This window comes from Phyllobates terribilis, unplaced genomic scaffold, assembly GCF_046119375.1.
Source record: "Phyllobates terribilis strain yellow unplaced genomic scaffold, ASM4611937v1 Scaffold_2__4_contigs__length_985480577, whole genome shotgun sequence".
NCBI lineage: Eukaryota > Metazoa > Chordata > Amphibia > Anura > Dendrobatidae > Phyllobates > Phyllobates terribilis.
In genome coordinates, this window is record NW_027362762.1 from 312,124,853 (window position 1) to 312,148,266 (window position 23,414).

Genomic DNA, 23,414 nt, shown 5'->3' on the forward strand with positions numbered 1-23,414 from the left:
TTTCTCCTATTTCCTTGTGAAAATGAAAAATTTGGTGCTAATGCAATATTTTAGTAGAAACAATGTCAATTTTCATTTTTTCATACCACTTTGCTTTAATTGCAGTTCAACACCTGAAAGGTTAACACATTTCCTGACAGCAGTTTAAAAAAACTTGAGTGGTAGAGTTATTTAAATGAATGGTATCACTTCTGGGTGTTTTCCAATGTGTAAACCCCAATTCATCATTTTAATTTTTTAAGTCACTTTCCTTTTTATTCTTGTGGTATTAGTTTCTGTTTTTTTGTGCCAAAGTCTTAAAAATGGCACACACGATTCATGAAATTTAAAAAAAAAAAAAAACATTCTGCCTTGAAAAGTTTTGCAATATGTCACCAAAAATGCACCAAAATACTGGCATACCTACAAATACATTAGGCGGGACTGGAGTGAAGTTGGCAAAATTTTACTATTTTTAAAAAGTCGCAATTGGTAAGTCAGGTGAAAGCATCTGGAATCACTAAACTCCGACCTTAAAGTGAAAAAAAAGTGTGCACATATAAGATAGGCTTCAAAAATTGTGCAAATAGAATAATGAATTGGGTATAAACAAAAGAAAAAACACAAAACTAGGCAAAGAACAGGCGCAAAGGCAGTAATGAATCAGGGTTATAGGTTCTACAAAGTTACTTCAAAACTAAATAGGTCTGTAAAGATAGAATTTGTAAGTTTCCTTTAAAAGAAATGAAAGATTGCTGCAAAAATGTAACTTTTCTAACATTCAAAGAAAAGAAAGGGATGTTTGAAAAATGATGGTAATATTAAGGAGCCATATGTGAAATGTTTTTTCTTTACTGTATCGTGTGCGATATGACTGGTTTAAGGATATAGGCATTCAATGTTTGAAAAGTGAACATTTTTCTATATTTTCATCAAATTTCAGCTATTTTTATAACAATATGTGAAACGCATTGACCTAAATACACTGGAAGAGTCAGACAGCCGTATAACTCGGACAGGCATAGCAATGCAATGCTTGGACTGGCTGTCAGCCCCCCCGCCCCGAGCGTGACAGCTTATAGTTCTATGCAGCTGACACACTCGGGTCATGAGAGCTGAAAGCCAGTCCGAGGATTGCATTGTGATCCCCGTCTGAGTTATACGGCCGTATGACTCTTCCCTAATATGCTGAAAAATTCCACACTTATTACAAAATAAAGTGACAAGTCAGATTTGAAAAATGGGGCAAAATTGGCTCCATCACTAAGTTAAAGAAATTAGAGGTTTTTTTCCTGAATTTCATAACTTTCCTATGATTATGGGCTTACTCTAGACTAATGACTTTCGACCATGCTACTAATAACAATTATATTTACATTATTTTTAAACAGGGATTACAATAGTATTTATTTACTGTATAAGCTTTGGTCATTTTTGAATGAATGGCCTATACAAGCGACATTGGCGAAAGCTGTAATTTAAGAATTTCACTCACCTTAATTCATTTTCCCAGGAGATGGTATTTAGTTTTTTACTTTTAAACTGCATTATGTATACATTGAAATGAATATACCGAAGCCACATATTGCCCCCACATGCTGCACAAATGAACATTGTACAGTTTTCCATTCAGAAAAGGAACATTCTATTTTCTTTAGATTTCCAAGCCATAATTATTAAATTATTGAGCAGTCTCTGAGTTACTTTAAATTGCTAAGTATACTGTCGGTTTGATATCTTTAGCTCTGTCCTGGGAATACTGCTTCAAGCCAGCCTGCATGCTGATCATAGAGCCTGGAGGAATAACATTTCAGTATTGTTAAGCCAGATTGTCTTCCTTCAACACATTTGTGTAAATTATTTGTCAAAATAGGAACATTCTACAGCTTTTAAATTGTGCACAACCCGCAAAAGGGTTCGGAAAAAAATAATTGGTTAGAACAACAATTTCTATAACTGAGATCAATTGCTAATACTTATTTCATTATTTTTCATTTAGCATATAATTATAAAATAGAATAATTATAAAATTAACATAATAAAATATAATTACATTTATTTAAGTGTCAATGACTCCTATTTACCTGCATTAGTCATCTAGTCATTACATGCATATCGTTTACCTGTATTAATTATATATATACAGTACAGACCAAAAGTTTGGACACACCTTCTCATTTAAAGATTTTTCTGTATTTTCTTGACTATGAAAATTGTACATTCACACTGAAGGCATCAAAACTATGAATTAACACATGTGGAATTATATACTTAACAAAAAAGTGTGAAACAACTGAAAATATGTCTTATATTCTAGGTTCTTCAAAGTAGCCACCTTTTGCTTTGATGACTGCTTTGCACACTCTGGGCATTCTCTTGATGAGCTTCAAGAGGTAGACACCGGAAATGGTTTTCACTTCACAGGAATGCCCTGTCAGGTTTAATAAGTGGGATTTCTTGCCTTATAAATGGGGTTGGGACCATCAGTTGTGTTGTGCAGAAGTCTGGTGGATACACAGCTGATAGTCCTACTGAATAGACTGTTAGAATTTGTATTATGGTGAGAAAAAAGTAACTAAGTAAAGAAAAACGTGTTGCCATCATTACTTTAAGAAATGAAGGTCAGTCAGTGCGAAAAACTGGGCAAACTTTGAAAGTGTCCCCAAGTGCAGTTGCAAAAACCATCAAGCGCTACAAAGAAACTGGACCTCCCCAGGAAAGGAAGACCAAGAGTCACCTCTGCTTCTGAGGATAAGTTTATCCGAGTCACCAGCCTCAGAAATCGCAGGTTAACAGCAGCTCAGATTAGAGACCAGATCAATGCCACACAGAGTTCTAGCAGCAGACACATCTCTTCAACAACTGTTAAGAGGAGACTTTGTGCATCAGGCCTTCATGGTAAAAGAGCTGCTAGGAAACCACTGCTAAGGACAGGCAACAAGCAGAAGAGACTTGTTTGGGCTAAAGAACACAAGGAATGGACATTAGACCAGAGGAAATCTGTGCTTTGGTCTGATGAGTCCAAATTTGAGATCTTTGGTTCCAACCACCGTGTCTTTGTGCGACACAGAAAAGGTGACTGAATGGACTCTACATGCCTGGTTCCCACCGTGAAGCATGGAGGAGGAGGTGTGATGGTGTGGGAGTGCTTTGCTGGTGACACTGTTGGGGATTTATTCAAAATTGAAGGCATACTGAACCAGCATGGCTACCACAGCATCTTTCAGCGGCATGCTATTCCATCTGGTTTGCGTTTAGTTGGACCATCATTTATTTTTCAACAGGACAATGACCCCAAACACACCTTCAGGCTGTGTAAGGGATATTTGACCAAGAAGGAGAGTGATGGGGTGCTACGCCAGATGACCTGGCCTCCACAGTCACCAGACCTGAACCCAATCGAGATGGTTTGGAGTGAGCAGGACCGCAGAGTGAAGGCAAAAGGGCCAACAAGTGCTAAGCATCTCTGGGAACTCCTTCAAGATTGTTGGAAGACCATTTCCGGTGACTACCTCTTGAAGCTCATCAAGAGAATGCCAAGAGTGTGCAAAGCAGTCATCAAAGCAAAAGGTGGCTACTTTGAAGAACCTAGAATATAAGACATATTTTCAGTTGTTTCATACTTTTTTGTTAAGTATATAATTCCACATAGTCAAGAAAATACAGAAAAATCTTTAAATGAGAAGGTGTGTCCAAACTTTTGGTCTGTACTGTATATATATATATATATATATATATACACATATATATACGTGTGTATGTGTGTGTGTATATATATCTGCATATATATACAGTATATCCTTCTTTCCAGAAGGAGTTCAAAAGCGCTGGCCCACAGTTTATGGGTCCTGCAAAACCACATTAATAAATTAAATATTATGCAGTTGCTATTTAAATCCTTGTAATGCACACAAATGCCAGGTGCTCCAGAGGTAGTGAAGCTTCTTTTAACTAATGGAAGTTATGAATGAGGGACTTTCTCTATTTAATTAGACTTTTCCAACAGAGAGTTTGAAAATCTGTTTTCTAATTGAGAGGTTCCAAAACTGATCGCAGTACAAAACTGTACTCAATCTAGGTACTTACTCAATATCTTCAACTCTTTTTTTTTTTTTAAAAAGCCCTTCATTGTCAGCCTTGGTGGTGGTCCCAGGGGGCTGACACATAATGATCATACTTTATTATGACATCTCTAATTAACATTCTATAAGAATATATTGTGGTTATCGTAATTCTTCTTAGGGGATACAATGAAAGGTAATTGAGATGAGATCGATGGATATGATTTATTAATTAGATAGATGGATGAATAGATAGATGGATGGATAGATAGATAAATTTATAGATGGATAGATAGAGGGATAGATAGATAGATTTATAGATGGATGGATAGATAGATTTATAGATAGGTAGATATAGGAATAGATAGATATGGATAGAGAGATAGATAGATAGATAGATAGATAGATAGATAGATAGATAGAAAGATTTATAGATAGATAGAAAGATTTATAGATAAATAGATAGATGGATATAGGAATAGATAGATAGATAGATAGAAAGATTTATAGATAGATAGAAAGATTTATAGATAGATAGAAAGATTTATAGACAGATAGATAGACAAATAGATAGATTTATAGATAGATTTATAGATAGAAAGATTTATAGATAGATATATAGATAGATTTATAGATAGATTTATAGATAGAAAGATATAGAGATGGATAGATAGATGGATTTATAGATAGATAGATAGATAGATAGATAGATAGAAAGATAGATAGATGGATTCATAGATAGATTTATAGACAGATAGATAAATGTGATAAAATAACATAACTTAACTTACAGATATATGTTTGATTGAGTCACAAGAAATTATTCTACAATAAGTATTATCTCCCATGTCACAGCTTGAGATAACATCCTGTCATCTCTCATTGCTGTGGAAACCATGGGTTTCAAACTGCAATTCTTGTTTGGCTAATTATGCTTAGCTAATAGCAAATGTCAAGCAGTAAATATACATATGTTCTTCAGAATTAATATTTGGCTCAATGTAAAGCTATCTATTTGTGTCCTGTGAGTATTTGGTGTTCCTGCCATGTTGGAACGTACTGTTTAACGTTGACAGTGGTGTTAACAGATTAATTACCATTTGGTCTCATTGTAGCAATCTGGAAAAACAACTTTTAATGTAAAGGTTTCACATTTTCAAACATAAAGTCAGATGGATTACAGAAAGCTCCCATGGTTAGATATCCATCTATAAATTCAAGAAAAGTCTATGATAATTGAAGATTTTTTGGCAGGAGTTCATATTAAAGTAAATATACTTGATTTTGACGTATTTATTTCATTTTTTAGGAAGGATGAGTTAGTTTAGGTTATTGTGAGCATCACTATTTTACAGTTTATAGACATTTTGTGGAAGTAAGTGTTGTGTATATATCTATTATATATATTAATTTTAACCTTTATTATTCATTATTGTTTTTTTCCCCTAAAAGTGCTTCGTGAAGTTTTCCAGATAAAAAAGTTTGGCAACAATTCTAGACACATATTTTCATGTATGTATAAAATCTATATTGCTACAGAGTCATTAGTGCACATCTACTAAAATAATACAAACACAACAAATTACAACTTGGGACAGAATTGGGCGTTTGACCATAGTAACCTACAATTTTTCAGTGAACCCTTGTTCGAGTGCACCCATAAAGCATTGAACTACTTGACGCAAATCATTTTACAATACTTGATTGTATCATAATGTAAGGTGCCCCAGCAAGGTAGTCGTGGTCGAGCTGTAGCCCCCTCTCGCTCTGGCACCCTACAGACAATTCGTGTCCTCCCTCTGATGTGTGGCTGTGTATGTGGGGCTCTCCACTTACTTCAAACCATCCGATCGCGGCTGTCTCCAGGCATTTCTCTTCTGGGACCACGGCAGCAATAAATTCAGAGGACACGGGGTTCTTAACCATAACTTGGACTTTACTTGGGGAAGAGGAATATGTCCAATATTTACAGGCAGATATAATGGATAAGGCCCGACAGGTTATTTTCTCCCTCACAGGCGCTGGCAACATCTTCAGCCCTGGTTCCCTCTTTAAGTGAAGCATCTCTGTGACTCTAATCTCTAGCCCAATAGACTCTTCTGCAATACCAACAGTGTTCCGGATCCAATATCTCCCCCACGTCTTAGCCTGGAGTCCTATTTATCTTCCTCTGCTTCCTGCAGACTAGAAGTGCCCCGGGTCCTCAATACCTCTGTTGAGTTTCTCCGGCCGGCAAACAGGACTCTTGCGTAGGGAGACTTTTACCCTGGTGATCCCACTGTCTGAGGGTATGGAGCTCCCGTCTACCCTAGCAGCCACCATATAGTCAGGCTGCCCATACAGTTCATTGTCCTATCTCTTACTACTCATCACTTCCTACTTCTGGAAACTAAGCAGGGACTTTCCTAAAGTGCCCACCCTCTGTGGGCTGCCATCACACAGCATTAACCCCATCACTCTCTGGAACACTGCTAGCAGACTCAACCTGACATCTGCACCTAGGACAGTGGCATCTTGTGGCTGATTACAGGTACTGCAGCCCACAAGGAATTATGCCAGGAACAAACTCTATAACACTCAAGGCCTGATCAGGGCACTAAGTTCCCCCTCTACTCTACTGACTGGACCACTGAAGCTAACCCCTTAGCTTGGCCTACCAACAGTTCAGAGAGGTCTAACTACAGGAACACTTCCTTTAACTACTTCAGTGCCAAGGGAAGGCTACGTCCTTCCCCACTATTACAATAGCATGAATCATATTGGGGTGATAGTTCCTGATATGATTCATGAACATGGGCTTATTTCTAGAGATGAGCGTTGTTCTACTCGAACTGTTCGCCAATCTCAAATTCGAGCTGTTTTGGGCGGTGTTCGAGCCGTTCGGCGAACACGAACAATTTGAGAAAAATTCGGCTGTTCGAGGTTATGTTCGATAACTGTTCGTGCACCAAAATCATAACTGGATTTTTCTCAGTAATGATGAAAATTAATGTTAATACGCAGTTTGAGTGTACAGCGGGGTGGGGGGAGGGGCAGGGGATGGATCTCTGCAGGAACAATGAAGATCTCCATTTTTTTTTCTCTTTCCCGCATTTACAGTGGGGAGGTGCAATCTGTCAGCCTATCAGCAGCGCACACACGGAGCGAAGTGCTTTTTTTCACACAAGCAAGGGCATGTGTCATTGGCAGTGTATGTCACATGTCCTTGCCCTATAAGACCAAGCCATTTTCCCCGTCGCCACCATTTTCTCACTGCTGCAGCTGCGTGTTAGACGGCACCGCTGTTGCTGTGTGCGCTATACCTTGTTAATTTCAAGCCAATTTTCGCACAAATATACAGATAGCTTGGGAGTAGGGAATAGTTGTGATTGCAGTCCTTTTAAGGACTAGGTTACAGCATTTCCTACGACTTTTATCAGGCAGGTCTGTGCTCTTAAATAGATAGGTTGTGGGAGTAAAGACTAATTGTAATTGGAGTCCTTTTCAGGACTAGGTTACATCAGTTCCTATCAGTTTTTGCCAGGCAGGTCTGTGCCAGTGCTGTGCAAGTTTTTTTCACAGCATTTGGCTGAATCTAGCAAAGCTAATCCTTTTTGGCCTATTGCAGAGTGTGTTAGTCAGTGGAGTAGCCTATCTGTGTTGCAAGATATACCACCTGTGTATAGAATACCAATTTTTTTACTGCACCTAGTGAAGTAAAATCTTTTGGGCATAGCATCATTCTATTAGTCCATCTATACTGACCTCCATCAGGTTGCAAACTGAATCTAATTTTTTTCTGCATCTAGCTCTGAAAAAATATTGGGCTTCTAGCTGTGTGTGGGTCTTGTTCTATTAATCCATCTATACTGACCTCCATCAGGTTGCAAACTGAATATAATTTTTTTCTGCATCTTGCTCTGAAAAAATATTGGGCTTCTAGCTGTGTGTGGGACTTGTTGTATTAGTCCATCTATACTGACCACCATCAGGTTGCAAATTGAATATAATTTTTTTCTGCATCTAACCCAGCCAATAGTTTTGGCCTAATACCACAGTTTGGCCACTCAGCTCTGCTCGGTTACCATCCATTGTTTTTTTGTGCAAACAACTCCAGAGTTGTGAATTAGTTAACCACCAAAATGAGTGGAAAAAGGCCTGCTGCTGGTGGAAAAGGGGAATAGGCGTGTTGGGAAGGGGAAAAAAGGTTGTGTCCGTGGGGTAGGTGTTAAAGCAACAGTAACATCTGCAGAAGAAAGACCATCTTCCAGCCAAACTAAAATGTCTACTTCTTTTAGCGGACAATGTGATAAGATCCCTTTCTTACGGCCACGCCAATCGCTACAAATTCCAGATGAGGCACAAAAACAGCAGGTGCTTCAACGGATATCAAGTGCTCCTTTAAGTGGGCTCTCCTCCACATCAACTTCAACATCACAAATACTCCAGTCCTCAAAGGTGTCACCCAAATCGCACTTGCTTCCTCACAGCTCCCAAATCTCCAGCTGCCCGTCTGAGTATGAGGTAGAACAGATGGTTGAGTCTGCAGAGCTGTTTACTCATACTATAGCCTGGGAATCAGAGGTCGACTCCAGCGCTTCTGTGAATCCAGACGAGGAAATGATCTGCACTGATGCCCAGAATCTTTATGAGTCGGATCCAGGACCAGACGCAGAAGGTTCTGACCATAATGTAGACCCTCATTCCCAAACTGTAACTCCTGTTGGTGGAGACAATGAGGAAGACGATGATAAGACTCAAATACCTGATTGGAGCGACAACTTTAGTTTTTTGTCAGGGCAGGAACAGGTTGGCTCTGAGGACGACGGGTGTGATAACACACAGGGTGATGATGATGAGGTTGGAGATCCCACTTACTGTCAACCCACAGTTAGCCAAGAGATGAGGTCAGCAGAGGAGGTGGAGGAAGATGCTAGTGACGACGAGGTCAGGTTGCGCCTTCCTGGACAGAGACGTAGTACTGGAAGCACGTCAACAACTGCATCCTCAAACACAACTCTGCCTCTCACCACAAGTCGTGGTGGCTCTTCAGGTCGCATGGGTGCTAAGCCTTGCATAGCCTGGGCATTTTTTCAGATCGATAAAGATGACCCAACTCGTGTTATCTGTAACATTTGTCAGCAAAAGCTAAGTAGAGGCCAAAAAATACATAGTTTGAGTACTTCATGCATGAACCGGCACATGGACATGAAGCATAAGTTGCAGTGGGAAGCTCAGTGTGCTACAATGCGGCCTAGCCGGCCGGGCCAACCACCGTCTGCCATATCTTGTGCATCCGTGGCCTCTTCATCCTCTGTGACTGGGGGGACAGCAGTCACACCTGTTTTGGGGCGCAGACCTGCCACCTCTTTACCCGCAACAGCCAGCGTGATTGGCAGGTCATCATTTTCTTTGGAGGTGGTAACACCAGCTGGTGTTGAGCGCTGTCCGACATCGATAGCACCACCTTTGGATCAAGGCAACCTAACATGTCCGCCTGCATCTTCCTCACAGACCGGCAGTTTGCCAGGGACACCCTTATCAACCCCGTCTAAGCACAATAGCCAGCCCTCGGTCCCTCAGATGTGGACAAGTAAAAGACCATTTCCTCCTAGCCATGAGAAAGCTAAGAGGTTGAATTTCACCATCTGCAAGCTCTTGGCTACAGAAATGCTGCCTTTCCGCCTGGTGGACACAGAGGATTTTCGAGACCTTATGTCCGTCGCAGTGCCCCAGTACCAGATGCCCAGTCGGCACTACTTCTCAAAGAAAGGTGTGCCTGCGCTCCACCAGCATGTCGCACACAACATCACCGCTTCTTTGAGAAACTCTGTGTGTGACAGGGTGCATTTCACCACAGACACTTGGACGAGTAGGCATGGACAGGGGCGTTACATGTCGCTGACTGGGCACTGGGTAACTATGGTGACAGCAGGACAAGGGGCTGCTGTCCAAGTCTTGCCGTCCCCACGAGTTGTGCGTCAATCCTCTTTATGTCAAAGTTCCTCCACTGCTTCTGCCTCCTCAACCTCCTCTCGGTCTTCCACCTGCACCCAAAGCCTGTCTGGTCATGCCACAAGCTTTCTAACTGCGCAGAAGGGATCCTGCACACCTCCTTACTAGGCTGGCAGTAGGGCTCAACGTCATCAGGCGGTTTTTACTTTGAAATGTCTGGGAAATGTGAGTCACACAGCTGAGGAGTTGTGGTCAGCTCTGGAGAACCAATTTCATGAATGGCTGTCTCCACTGGACCTGAAACCAGGGAAGGCCGTGTGCGACAATGCTGCAAACCTGGGTGCGGCCCTTCGCCGGGGCAATGTCACACACGTGCCTTGTATGGCTCACGTGTTGAACCTGGTTGTCCAGCAATTTTTAGCCCACTATCCCAGACTAGATGGCCTTCTGCAGAGGGCACGGTCGCTGTGTGCTCACTTCCGCCGTTCGCATCCCGCAGCTCAGCGACTTACATCTCTACAGAAGTCGTTGGGCCTGCCACTTCACCGGCTAAAATGCGATGTGCCTACCCAGTGGAATTCAACTCTGCACATGTTGCAGCGACTGTGGCAGCACCGACAAGCCCTGGTGCAATACATTCTGACGTATAGCCTGGGCCAACGAGATCCAGAGGTGGGGCAAATCACGCTGGAGGAGTGGTCTCAGATCAGGGACCTATGCACCCTTCTGCACAGTTTTGAAATGGCGACGAAGATGTTTAGTGCTGACGATGCCATTATCAGCATGACTATTCCGCTGATTTACATGCTGGAGCACATGTTAAACAGAATTCGGAGTCAGGTGGCGGCACAAGAGGAGGTGGAGGAAGTAGAGGAGGAGGAGTTGTATGCGGAAGGGCTAACATCTGCAAGGTCCAGACGGTCGGCAGCACCAAGGCGGCAGGCATGTGAGGGTGGGGGAGATGGTTTTACCAGGGCACATGGTAGCAGCCAAACTAGTGAGGAAGGTGCAGGAGCCCAGGAAGAAGTGGAGGACGAACTGATGGAAGACTCATCAGATGAGGGAGACCTTGATCACATTTCTGTTGTGCGAGGTTGGGGGGAGAGGACAGAGGAAGGAAGCATGATTGTTACCTCGCCACCAACACAACAGGGACTTGGTGCTCCTGGATGCGCAACACACATGAGTGCCTTCTTGCTGCACTACCTGCAACATGACCCTCGAATTGTGAGAATTAGAAATAATCCTGACTACTGGGTTGCCACACTGTTAGATCCCCGGTACAAAAGTAAATTTGCCGAAATTATTCCTGCCATAGAAAGGGATGCACGCATGCAGGAGTATCAGCAGAGACTGTTGCAGAATCTTACATGTGCTTTTCCACAAAACACCAGTGGTGCACATAGTGAATCTCACAGTTCCAACTTGCCAACCGTGGGACCGTCAAGTGTTCAGCACTCAAACCGTAACAGAACCACAGTATCTGCTGGTAACATCAATTTTGCGGAATCATTTCACCACTTTTTTAGCCCATCCTTTGCAAGGCCACAGGAGACAAGAAGTCTGACACATAGTCAACGCCTAGAGACGATGGTACAGGAGTATCTCCAAGTAAACATTGAAGCCACGACTGTGTCACTGGACCCTTGCTCTTTTTGGGCTTCCAATCTGGATAAATGGCCGGAGCTAGCCACTTACGCCTTGGAGATCTTGTCATGCCCCGCAGCCAGCGTTCTGTCTGAACGTGTGTTCAGCGCTGCTGGTGGTGTGCTGACAGATAAGCGCACGCGGCTCTCCACTGATAATGTAGACAGACTCAGGTTCATAAAGATGAACAAATCATGGATCCGAAACGACTTTTCTACCCCTGTGTCATCCTGGGGAGAGTAAAAGCTTGATGATTGGTTAAAATCACCCTACCAACCGTTTTAAGCTTTCAAATTACTAATCATGTTTATCTGTATCTTGACTGGAAAATAATTTGGGCTTTGTAGCAGTGTGCAGCACTGATCCTATTAGGCCATCTATAATAAGCTCCACCAGATTTAAAATTAAAAATAATTTTTAGCTGCATCTAGCCCGGAAAATAATTTTGGGGCTCCGAGATGCGCAAGACACATAAGTGCCTTCTTGCTGCACTACCTGCAGCATGACCCTCATGTTGTCAGAATTCGAAGTAATCATGACTACTGGGTTGCCACACTCTTAGATCCCCCAAACTTTTCGATCAACCTTTTCATTTTAATAAAGACCAAAAAAATGGTCATTTTTGAAATTATAAACATTAGCAGGTTGTTAGAAACTGAAATCAAACAGTTTTCAACTCAAAACTTTATTCTAGGTGATGTTACATTTTCACATAGGACCCCTTGTTCGAAAGGAGCTTCTGAACTCTCTCGTCCATTGAATTTGTCAGGTTTTGGATGGTTTCTGCTTCAATTGTTTTGCATGAGGACAGAATACCCTCCCAGAGCTGTTGCTTAGATGTGAACTGCCTCCCGCCATCATAGACACTCCTTTTAATGATGCTCCAAAGGTTCTGAATGGGGTAGAGGTCAGGGGAGCATGGGGGTCACACCATAAGTTTGTCCCCTTTTATGCCCATATCAGCCAGAGATGCAGATGTTTTATGTGCAGCATGAGATGGTGCATTATCATGCAGAAAAATGATCTTGCTGTGAAATACACGGTTCTTCTTCTTGAACCATGGCAGGAAGTGCTGTTTGAGAAAATCCACATACATTATGGAGTTCATCTTTAGCGCCTTCAGGGATCCTAAAGGGGCCGACAATCTCTCTCCCCATGATTCCAGCCCAAAACATTACTCCACCTCCTCCTTGTTGGCGCTGTAGCCGTGTTTGCGTGGGGTGTCCATCAACCAGCCATCCTCCACTCCATCCATCTGGACCATCGAGCGCTGCACGGCACTCATCCGTGAACAAAACAGTTTTGAAATCAGTCTTCATGTAATGTTTGGCCCACTGGAGCCGTTTCTGCTTGTGTGAAGTGGATAGAGGAGGTCGACAGGATGGCGTATGCACAGCTGCAAACCTCTGAAGGACCCTGCATCTTGTTGTTCGGGGGACGTTGGAGGCACAAGCAGCTTCAAAAACTTGTCTGCTGCTATGACAAGGCTTTTTTGCCGCTGCTCTTTCAACCTGACGTAATTGCCTGTAGGAAAGAGTCCTCAATTTGCCCTTATCAGCACGCACACGTGTGTACTGTGAATCAGCTACATACTTCTTGATTGCCAAGACACTTCATCCTGATCATCGCACAATGTTGATTGTAGTCATGCCTTGACCTAAACACTCCACAATTTGTTGCTTCTCAGCAGCCGACACATCCTTTTTCTTTCCCATTTTGGCAGAAAATGTAGGCTGCTTAATAATGTGAGAGAGCCTTCTTAAGTAGTCTTGCCTTTCATTGGACACACCTGCCAAACTAATTAGCACAGGTGTCTGCAATTGCTTACAGTGATATAAAGAGCCCTGACACACATCACCATCAATGAGTTTAACTGACAAACAAACAAATTCTTCCCTTATCACTCCTAAACACTTTTTGCATAATAATTTGGAACGCAGTGTACATGTGCTTTTCCACAAAACACCAGTGGTTCACGTAGTGAATCTTACAGTTCTAACTTGCCAACCGTGGTCTGTATGGAATTGTTCAATAAAGGGCCCAAAATTAAGATAACATAGATGGGAGAGGTCTCTATGAATAGGAATTCCTAAGTATTTGATACCCTGTGAGGGCCAGGCAAAGGGAAAGTTGGACTGGATGGAATCCTATATGGATTTGGGGAGGGAGACATCGAGGGCCTCAGACTTCGCTGCATTGATTTTAAAATTTTACCATGTAACAAAGTGATCTATTTCAGCCATAACAGCAGGGATGGATATATGTGATTGAGTGATATATACTAGGACATCATCAGCAAATAGAGAGCACTTGTACTCGGTGCCTCCCACCTCAATCCACCTAATATTGGGGTTATGGCGAATTGATGAGAGCAGGTGCTCCGTCACTAGGATGTATAAGAGAGGGGACAGAGGACATCCCTGCCTTGTCCCATTGGTGATTGTGAAAGGTGATGAAAATGTTCTGACGCACCCCTTGGGCCTTGGGACACCCGGAGCCGGACCCTTTTTTGTGGATGCTGGTGGTTGTAGTCTTCGTGGCGGCGACCCGGTTCCGTGGCTCAGGGCGGTCAAACCAGTGGCGGAACTATTTATGTGGTTTTGATGTTTAAATGTCCGACTACGCCACCCGTGGATTGCGGTCAGAGTGAACCGCCGCTACAGGGCAGACCGCTGAGGCTGGTGTTGTGGGTGCAGCAGAGCGTAGCATAACTCCCCACGGGAGGAGTATAGCCTCAGGGCAGTGTATGCGGAGGATGGGGGTGATGGTGCAGGGCAGCAGCAGTAACGACACGGAGTCAGTGATGCAGTCCAGGGCCTTTACTCACAGTTCTTATTATCCAGACCACGTCTGCAGGTAACGGCTGCCCACGTCGTACTGTGCTCACCAGGTGAGGGGCTCAGACAACTCCCAGATAACTTTGGAGCACTTCACAGGACCCCCTTTGTGTGTCCTTTGTCTGGCCTTTCTTACCAACACTTCTGTCCGGCTGCCTCGGGCCTCCTCTTGGTAAACTTGGCGCCAGTTTCCCTGACCCTATGTGGTGCCTTCCTAGCGGGTGTAGCGAGGGGCTGCGCCACATAAAATGTCAGAGCCTCCGGTTTCTAGCTGAGGGTCGTTTCCTGCCTCCACTAGTTCGGGGACCGGTCTCCCCCTTTGGCCTGACCCCTCCACGCAGGTGGATTCGGGCGTGCGGTGGCGACTCGCCCTTCCGCACCCCTGGGATCCCTTCATTCCTCGTTCCTGGAGCCTTCTCCGCTCCTCTTCCTTCCTTCTCCCTCTTCCAGGCCTGGGCCTCTGTTACTAGGCCCGCCTCCGGAGCAGAGCTCATGCAGAGCCCCTGCTCCCTGCCACTTCTGCTCAGACTTCTCTGCACTGAACTAAGATGGTGCCCACCTTTTATACTCCCTTCTCAATGCACCCAGGAACTGCTTCCTCCCTGCTCCTGCACTACAGGGTTCCCCTTCCTCAGTGTTCCCTCCCCCCACTCCAGCCAGGGACAGGGACTGTCGTGCCCATCTCAGGGGCATATTGGTCGCCCTGCCCCACGGCAATGTGGTGTAATGCATGCAGGTGTCGGGTCCTGATCCACACTCCATCCTTACCTGAGAGTGAGATATCACACCTCTGGGGGAGGTGCAATACGTCTGTAGCAACCGAGCCCTCAGGGTGCTACAGTTCCATTTATCTTCAGCCTAGGTGACGTATTGTGATACAGGGCCGTGATTTTGGCTATTAAAGGGTCCCCTAGACCCCTACCCCAAGCTTTTTAAGAGAATCATATATGGCGTGCCAGGAGACTCTATGGAATGCTTTCTCAGCATCCAACGAGAGTATCTAATTACAAATTTTTAACTGCATCTAGCCCAGGAAATACTTTGTGCCTAGTAGCAGTGTCTGCTAGTCAGCGGATTATCCCGGCTGTTAAGCAAGCTACACCACCTGTAGTTTAGACACTTAATTTTTTCAAAGGAAATGCTTCGGGACCATGGGATACTTAGTGAAGAGCATCAGGAGGCACCCCAAGGCATAGGGGCTGGGACTGGCAGTAGGATGCCTTGCGGTGGACAGCCGAGCTCGATCCTTATAAAAGCTTTTTAACTACAGCAGCTTTAGTGGACGCTACTGGAGCTGGAATTACGCCGCTGCTGGCATGAGACTTGCCCTCCAATAGATCCTTGTAAATGGATTTAAAGTGTATTCATTCAAATTAGAGAGACAATTTAAATTAAAAAGCTTAGAGCTGCCTCCACCACCACAGGGGGGCTCGCTCGACCCACCAGCGGACAGGCACCAGTATTGGGAGAGGGGGGCTGGCCGTCAGGGTTCACCGCGGCTCTGGCACAAACCCGGCGACACGGAGGTGGCACGGGCAGGAGCGGACTGGCCGTCTCGGCTTCTCACTTTTTGGATTTTAGAAGGGCATGACATGCCTATATCTGTGTCTCCCCCTCCTTTTACTCCTCCACCTCTTTTATTTTCGCATGACTATATGTACTTGGCACTTTTCCATGTGTTAGTTATGTCTTCTGAGCAGTTTGTCAGCTTTTGGACACCTTTGAAGGTGTTTTCTATGTGTTTCTATGTGTTTTTGTTTGCCTGCCATTGGTTTTAACGGTGTTCGAAGGTGTTCGACGAACAGTTCGGCGAACAGTTCGGCGAACACACGGGTGTTCGACGAACCGAACCGAACTCGAACACTACGGGGGTGGCTCAACACTACTTATTTCCACAAGAAAACCCACGTTTTGTACCAAACAAACTGAAAATTCTCTTGTTAAGAGTATGAAAATGCTAGGATGAAAATATTTTTAAGGAATTCTGTCAGCATCATATATATTAAGGTCATGTTCACACGTAATGTAAATACTGCTTTTTTATACACATTTTCAACAAGTGTCTGCATCATTATGCGCAATAAGTCTTCTCTGATTATTATGTTTTTGTTGATTTATTTATTTTTATGTATTCTCCCATTTATTTGATGCATTTTTAGTGCAGGTTTGATGTATTTTTTCTTAAGGCAAAAAATTCTTGATTTTATATGCTTTTTTTTTTTTTTCAGGCTTTACCTATAAGGATGAAAAATAAAGAGAACCTGGAGTTAAACTGGTATAAAAAATTATTTTTATTATAACTATGTACATCAAACAGTAAAAATTAAAGAACCAAGGGTTCATTAGAGTGTCAGCACTTGGAGGCGGGTGAGGGGCAGCCTTGACGCGCGTTTCGCAAAGCACGATGTTGCTTTTTAAAGAGGCAGAATTACTTATAAGGATATAGAAAGAAAACTCATCCAAAAAGGCAGAGTTAAAAAGCGTCTTTTCATGAAACTCAACCACTTTGGATGGTAAAATGCAGACTTTCTTCACACAAAAAAAAAATGCAGTGGAAAAATGCATCATTTACGCTACGTGGTAACATGGCTTAATGCATCTGTGTCATGGCTGAACTTTGAGTGTCAGAGATCATGAGCCCCTTTCCACCCGTTGTAGCCATAATATAGCTGGAATATGATATGATATGATGCAGAATTCTTTTGTTGCACCAAGCTTGACTATCACTGTTTGTAATGATTTTGTTTTTACATTATAGAGGATATCTGTTATTATTCATATATGATGAAATGATGATACACTCTTCCTGCCAGCAATCTTTATGATTTCTTCTCTTCCTTTCCTGACACAGCATGAATCAGCTAGCACAGACGATGTGAATGGTGGGAGCAGCATATATTGAATGATATGATAAAATGTAAAATAACAATGTGCACACAGCTGTGGCTGTTACTATTGAGCCTAATGAAGGATTAATCATGCACTATATCTTTGAACGCATCTGATAAAAAAAAACTGTTTTATCTCCAACTAAAGAACTGATACACTGACAATAGGTGCAAGGCTGAGTGTGCTTTGCTGCTTATCTCTGGATATTTGTTATGCTTCATTTCAAATACAGAACAAGCTGTTCACTGACAGAGCATGCTGAGAGTTATAATTCAACTACAGTCGAACGCTGCGTGTTCCCTGTCCTTGTTTGAAGATGTTCAGTTTCTTATTGATACATTTATTGCGCCGCTATACAGTTTGTGGATCCACTCTTCATTCAGCTTCTAAATGAACTCTTGTAAACCCCGACCACTAATAGTGCAACTGAAGAAGCATACACCGATGTGCAAGTGAGAGGGATTATTACAAGTTTAAATGGTCGCTGTCATTTCAACAAACTTTGCATACATTAATTGTGCAATAGACTATAGAAAAAATTGTAATATACCTTGAGGAGAAAAATGCCTTGCTCTCCTCTTATAAGTTTTCTCTTCCAAAAACTGATATATGTTGTGCCAAAATCAGTTATAAGAGACTAGATTGGCTATCTGGTCACTGAGAGTTCAGGTTACATCATGCTCATAGAAGTCTATAGAGATAGGAGGGGTGAGGAAACTGCTGGAGAAAACATCAGCAGAGAGATACATGCAGATGATACTGCTTTCTAGTAAGCAGTTTATGTCACCCTAGTGCTAGGTACACATTTACATTGCTTAGTGCTGCTGGTTAATGTCTTCCATGCTGATGCTACTTCTGAACATGTACTTAATAGAGATAGGAGACCAGAAATCTCTCTATTTCTGTGTGCTGAGTATGGGAGAGAGCACTGCTGGACACAGACAGAAGAGGACGTTTGGGCAAGAACAGTGTATGGGCCCTTTAACTCTTGGGCCCCTGTGCGGTTGTACAAGTTGCCCGATAAAAAGTCTGCCCCTGGGAGAGAACATAAGACCATGGCCCCACTATCAGTATTTGGTCAGAATTCTTTCTCAGGAATGGGAGCCAAAACCAGGTGAGGAACAATCAGAGAAAAGGTATAATAGAAACAAGTCACCAATTCTACATTTATCACCCACTCCTGGTTTTAGGCTCCCACTCCTGAGAAAAAATACTGACCGAATACTGACCAAATACTGATAGTGGGGCCGTGGCTTTACAGCTATCCTCTACTCATTTAGCTCAGGCAACTGAAGATTAAACAGGGCCCACAGAGGATAAAACTGGTAAAAATGCAGGACACAAATTATATATTGGCTAGAAATAATGTTATTCCTTATGTACACACACCACAGCCTATTTAAAAAGTTACCTGAAACTTTTAATGTTAGAGATGAGTAGATGAGAAATCAGATGTGCAGAGAAGTTATTCTCTGCAAATGTTATGACATTTATTATGCTCTTTCCAGACCTCAGAGCGTAATAAATGTAAAATGTAAACATAAAAAAAATCCATACACTCCTCACCGCTCCCCTCTCTGGCCACTCCTTCTGATTTCTTTTTTTTTTTAATTTTCAACTTTTTGCAGGCTCTTTACTGTTTAGCAAGATGATGGTTGCATCTTGACGCCATTTTGCTGAATTCACACGGATTCATACGCTCCAGAATGTGGATTTTTGTAAAATTTTAGAAGAATTCAATTCTACTCAAATATATTGCTCATCTCTAATTAATATGCTTTAAAATGAATCTTAAATTATATATAGCATTTGCAAGACTCCACTGAAATGGTGCCTATAGTACAGAAATATGAAACTATTTCAGTAATAGGTAAAGCATTATATTCTGAATAGTGTACAGTGGTTTTGCATTTGCCTCACACAAGTCTTAATGAGGGCAGCGATGCACCGAATTCATGAAGATGCACACGCCACTGAATGAATGGCGTTCGCCTCACCAGAAATGCTATTCCAGTCAGGGATGGGAGTCACATTTCTGGTATAAGAAATGCTTCCACTTTGCTGAATCTGATGGGTGCGCGTAGCCACTCCCTATGTCGCCCTGGCTCTTCAACAGCTTCACCCATTTTGGCTTGAAACTGGCATGAAACGACAAAAGTAGATATATTTGTCCTCAAGCTGGCTTGTTGTGAGCAGCAGATTGTCAGTTGTAGCTTTGCTGTAGGTGTGTGTGCTTACTCTGTGTCTGACTTCTGATCTTGTTTATGACTTTGGATGTGTTGTGACAATTCTTGTGGATTATCCTTTCTATTTTGGAAGCTCTCTGACTTCAGTTATCTGACCATGAACTTGGCCTATGACTATCTGTTTCTTGTACTCCCTGGTTTTGACATATCCTTCCGGCATTTGACCCCGGACTGTTTTCTGCCCACGCCTTTGACTTACCCGTCTGTACTACGAGCTCTCCTGGTATCTGACCTCGGACCTCTTGACCACCCTGTCTCACGGCATGCCGTGAGCAATGACTCTGCGTCAAACCCACATTGCATAAAAATGTAGCAAATTTTCTAAGTGTTTTACCCCAGCCTTTTGGTGAATCACTCACATAAAGTTTAATAAGGGTATGTGCACACGATGCAGAAATGCTCAGGATTTTTTCCTGAGTGTTTCTGCATCTCTCTGGCAGGAAAAAACGCATGCGGATTGTACATGCGGTTTCCTGCCAGGGACATGTGGAAATGAAGCGGTCTTCACTTTCATTTCCGCATGCGGGTTGACAAGCGCTTCCCAAGCGATTTTAGCATCACTTGGAAATTGCTTGTCAACTTCACACTATATAAATCCATGCAACCGGCATGGATTTATATAGTGTGTGAATGTCAAAAAATAAAAAATAAATATATACCTTACCCTCTGATGGCCCCCGGTGTCCTGCTTCGCTCGGTCCCGGCTGCCGGCAGTGAAGACTTTAGGACCTTCCGACGTCAGCGTCATGTGACCCGTCACATGACTCTGACGTCAGCGAAGGTCCTTCTTCATTCAACCGCGAAGTGCGGGGAATCAAGCAGGAGCGCTGCGCGGGCCGTCAGAAGGTGAGAATATATATATATTTTATTTTATTCTTTTCTTTTTAATGGTACCTGGGTCTGGATGAGAGTCCTCTCATCCACACCCGGGTACCATCCGCACATTAGACCGCATGAAAAGCGCATCAACATATACAGTGATGCGGATTCCATGTGGTCTAATGCAAGTCAATGGCGGCAAAAGAGCAGCGTTTCCGCAAAATTGACATGCTGCGGATTTTTGACGCTGCGGAAAAATCCGCATCATGGGCACAGCACATGCGGATTTCAATTGGGGAACATTGCTGCCCTTCTACCATGCGTTTTTCATGCGTTTCCGCGGCGTTTACGTAACTGCAAAAACGCCGCGGAAACACATGAAAAACGCATCGTGTGAACTCAGCCTAACTGTACAATAAAAAGTTATATCTAAACAAAATTTCCCCGTTATTGTATTGGGCATATAGATTTTGAGGAGTGGTACGGGCAAGGGACGCAAATTTCTGTAAAGAATAAACCAATGTCTCTTACGTGATGGGGACATTGGGTTTTAAGAATATATGGAGAAGTAAGAATCCTTGTAAAAACTATTTTCTTTTATTCAAAATGATCTGAATGTATGTACAGAATTGATATGGATTTTGTTTCATATGATACTTTTGGCAGAATAAAAAAGGCATTATATGAGGCCACAGTATTGTCAGATAACAAAACCCTATTGGTGAATTTGGACAATGGTGACTTGCGCTGCACCCGCCCTTTTTTATTGATCCTTTCTTTGTTAGTAGGAGATTTGAAAATAATCATATTAAATCTGATTTAATTAGATTTTTTTTTCACATTAATGTGGGTATGGGCTCTACTTTGGTAGTGTAGGATATGTTTAAAGTTATATATTAAGAAATCAGTTGGAAAAAGGAAAATGGAAGCAATTCAATTAAGTATAACGGCCTCCCAGGTTATTAGTATTGAATCTGATTTTATCGCAAAGCCTTTAACCGTACTGTAGGATTGGCAAGAAGCACAATTTGACTATGAGAATTTATTAGAAATCCATGCCCAACAATATAAGTCTAATTTGTACACCAATTATTTTTTGGAAGCAGGTAAGGCCAGAAGGTTTGTACCTAGGATTATTTCCAATCAAGAGCAATGTAAAATAATTGATGCTATACGGTCACCAGCAGATCAGGTACTTACTTCTTATGATGCTATTATGCAGGAATTAGCTGCTATTTACAGACATTGAATTCTACACATCTGGTGTCTTTTAAAAAAAAAATGCTATTTCCATCTTTGAATAATTCTCAATGAGACTTTCTGATGCTCCCAGTGTCTATAGCTTTGAAGGGGCCCTCTATGATCAGAGCTCCTGGATTGGATGACATCTCCTTCAAACTCTAAAAAGAGCATGGGAGATTCTTATGCCTCCATTGCTGAATACTTGGAATGAGGCTCTGATTACTAGGAGGGTAATGGACGTAATAATGGAGGCATAGTTTATTGTAAATACAAAAATGAATAAATCACTGCTGGAGTTGGACCCATCTTCTTGTTGAATAGACAAAACTTCTGGCTAGGTTTCTTGCAAATTCTTTCACAAAGGTGATAAAGTCAGCTATATAGCCATGTCAAATGGGATTTATATACTCAAAATCTATCACCTATAATATTCACAAGGTATTTGCATATGTGTAATACGCAAATTATTTTTTTTAAAAGAAGGTTGGATATTGTCTTTGGATATAAAAATGATTTTTGACTCGGTTGAGTGGTCTTTTTTTTGTGGGAGACGTTGAAGAGATTTGAGTTTGGCCTCAACTTTATTGGATGGGTTAGGCTGTTGTATACGGGTCCCAGAAAGATTGTGTCGTTGAATCAGGTCATATCTGTTCCTTTTGCGTTGACTAGGCGTATATATCAGGATTGTCCCCTCTTGCCTTTGCTCTTCCTCTTCGAGACATTAGTGTTTTTGATTAGAATTAGGACAAATCCAGAATGTTTGGTGAATATGAAAACAAGAATTCATTGTATGTTCATGATGTTCTGATTTTTTGAGAGGGAGATTTAATATCCTATATAAATCAGGTTTTCTCCGAATATGAAGTGTTTGGCTGCTGGTCTAGCTTAACATTTAACTGGTGAAAAACAAAATTGCTTACGTGTGCATTAGGATAACCTATTTCTAATGACAAAGGAATTTAAATAGTTGAAGCTTTATCGAATTTAGGTGTTGAGATTTTAAAAAACCCTCAAGAATAATTAAACAAAATATTTTTTTCAAATATTGTGAGTAATTAGGGCTTTGGTAGGAGTGTGGTGTGTTAGCTGATTTACACATATGCCAGAGTGGCTTTCATTAAGATGCTTCTTATCCCCAGTATAATACTTTTTTTTAATTATCTGTTGTCGATCCGTAAAAAAAATATTTTTGGTTGTTGACTCCCTTTTTAATGATTTGATTCGGGTAAAAAAAACTTAGGAATTAAATTATTTCCTCTCACTAGATCTATAGAAGAAAGAGAAGGTAGGGTTCCCAATGTTTTTAGTTTTTTTTTTTAATAATGCGTTTAAAAACATTACTACAAAATTTGAGTGTAGGCAGTGGATAAAGAACATACACCAAAAAATCCTCATGGGTAGATCAGAAAGCCTATAGACAAAACTGAATTACTAGTGAATAGAGATGAGCGAACCAGAACTTGAAAGTGTCTGGTGAAAAACCCCAAACACGGATTTTTCCCGGAAGTCCGTTTTAATGTTTGGAGTTTCGGGGGTAAGTTCGGAGACGAGAGAGAGAGAGGGAGGGAGAGATAATTTTTTTTACCAGATCCAAAGTTCGGGTCTCCATTGTTTTCAATGGGGTTTGGGTTCTGGTTCAAGTTCGGGTACAGGTCTGTTACACAAACCGAACTTCGGACTAAAATTCAAGTCGGATACCAGATCCCGGACTTCCATGGGTCCGCATATCCCTACTAGTAATAAAAATACATCAAAATACA

At 42.1% G+C, this 23,414-nt stretch overlaps 1 protein-coding gene across 1 annotated transcript in view; it reads right to left on the reverse strand.

Moving 5' to 3' along the window:
* NALF1 (NALCN channel auxiliary factor 1) overlaps positions 1-23,414 on the reverse strand; it is a 732,687-nt gene that overhangs the window by 432,001 nt on the left and 277,272 nt on the right. The window lies entirely within an intron of this gene.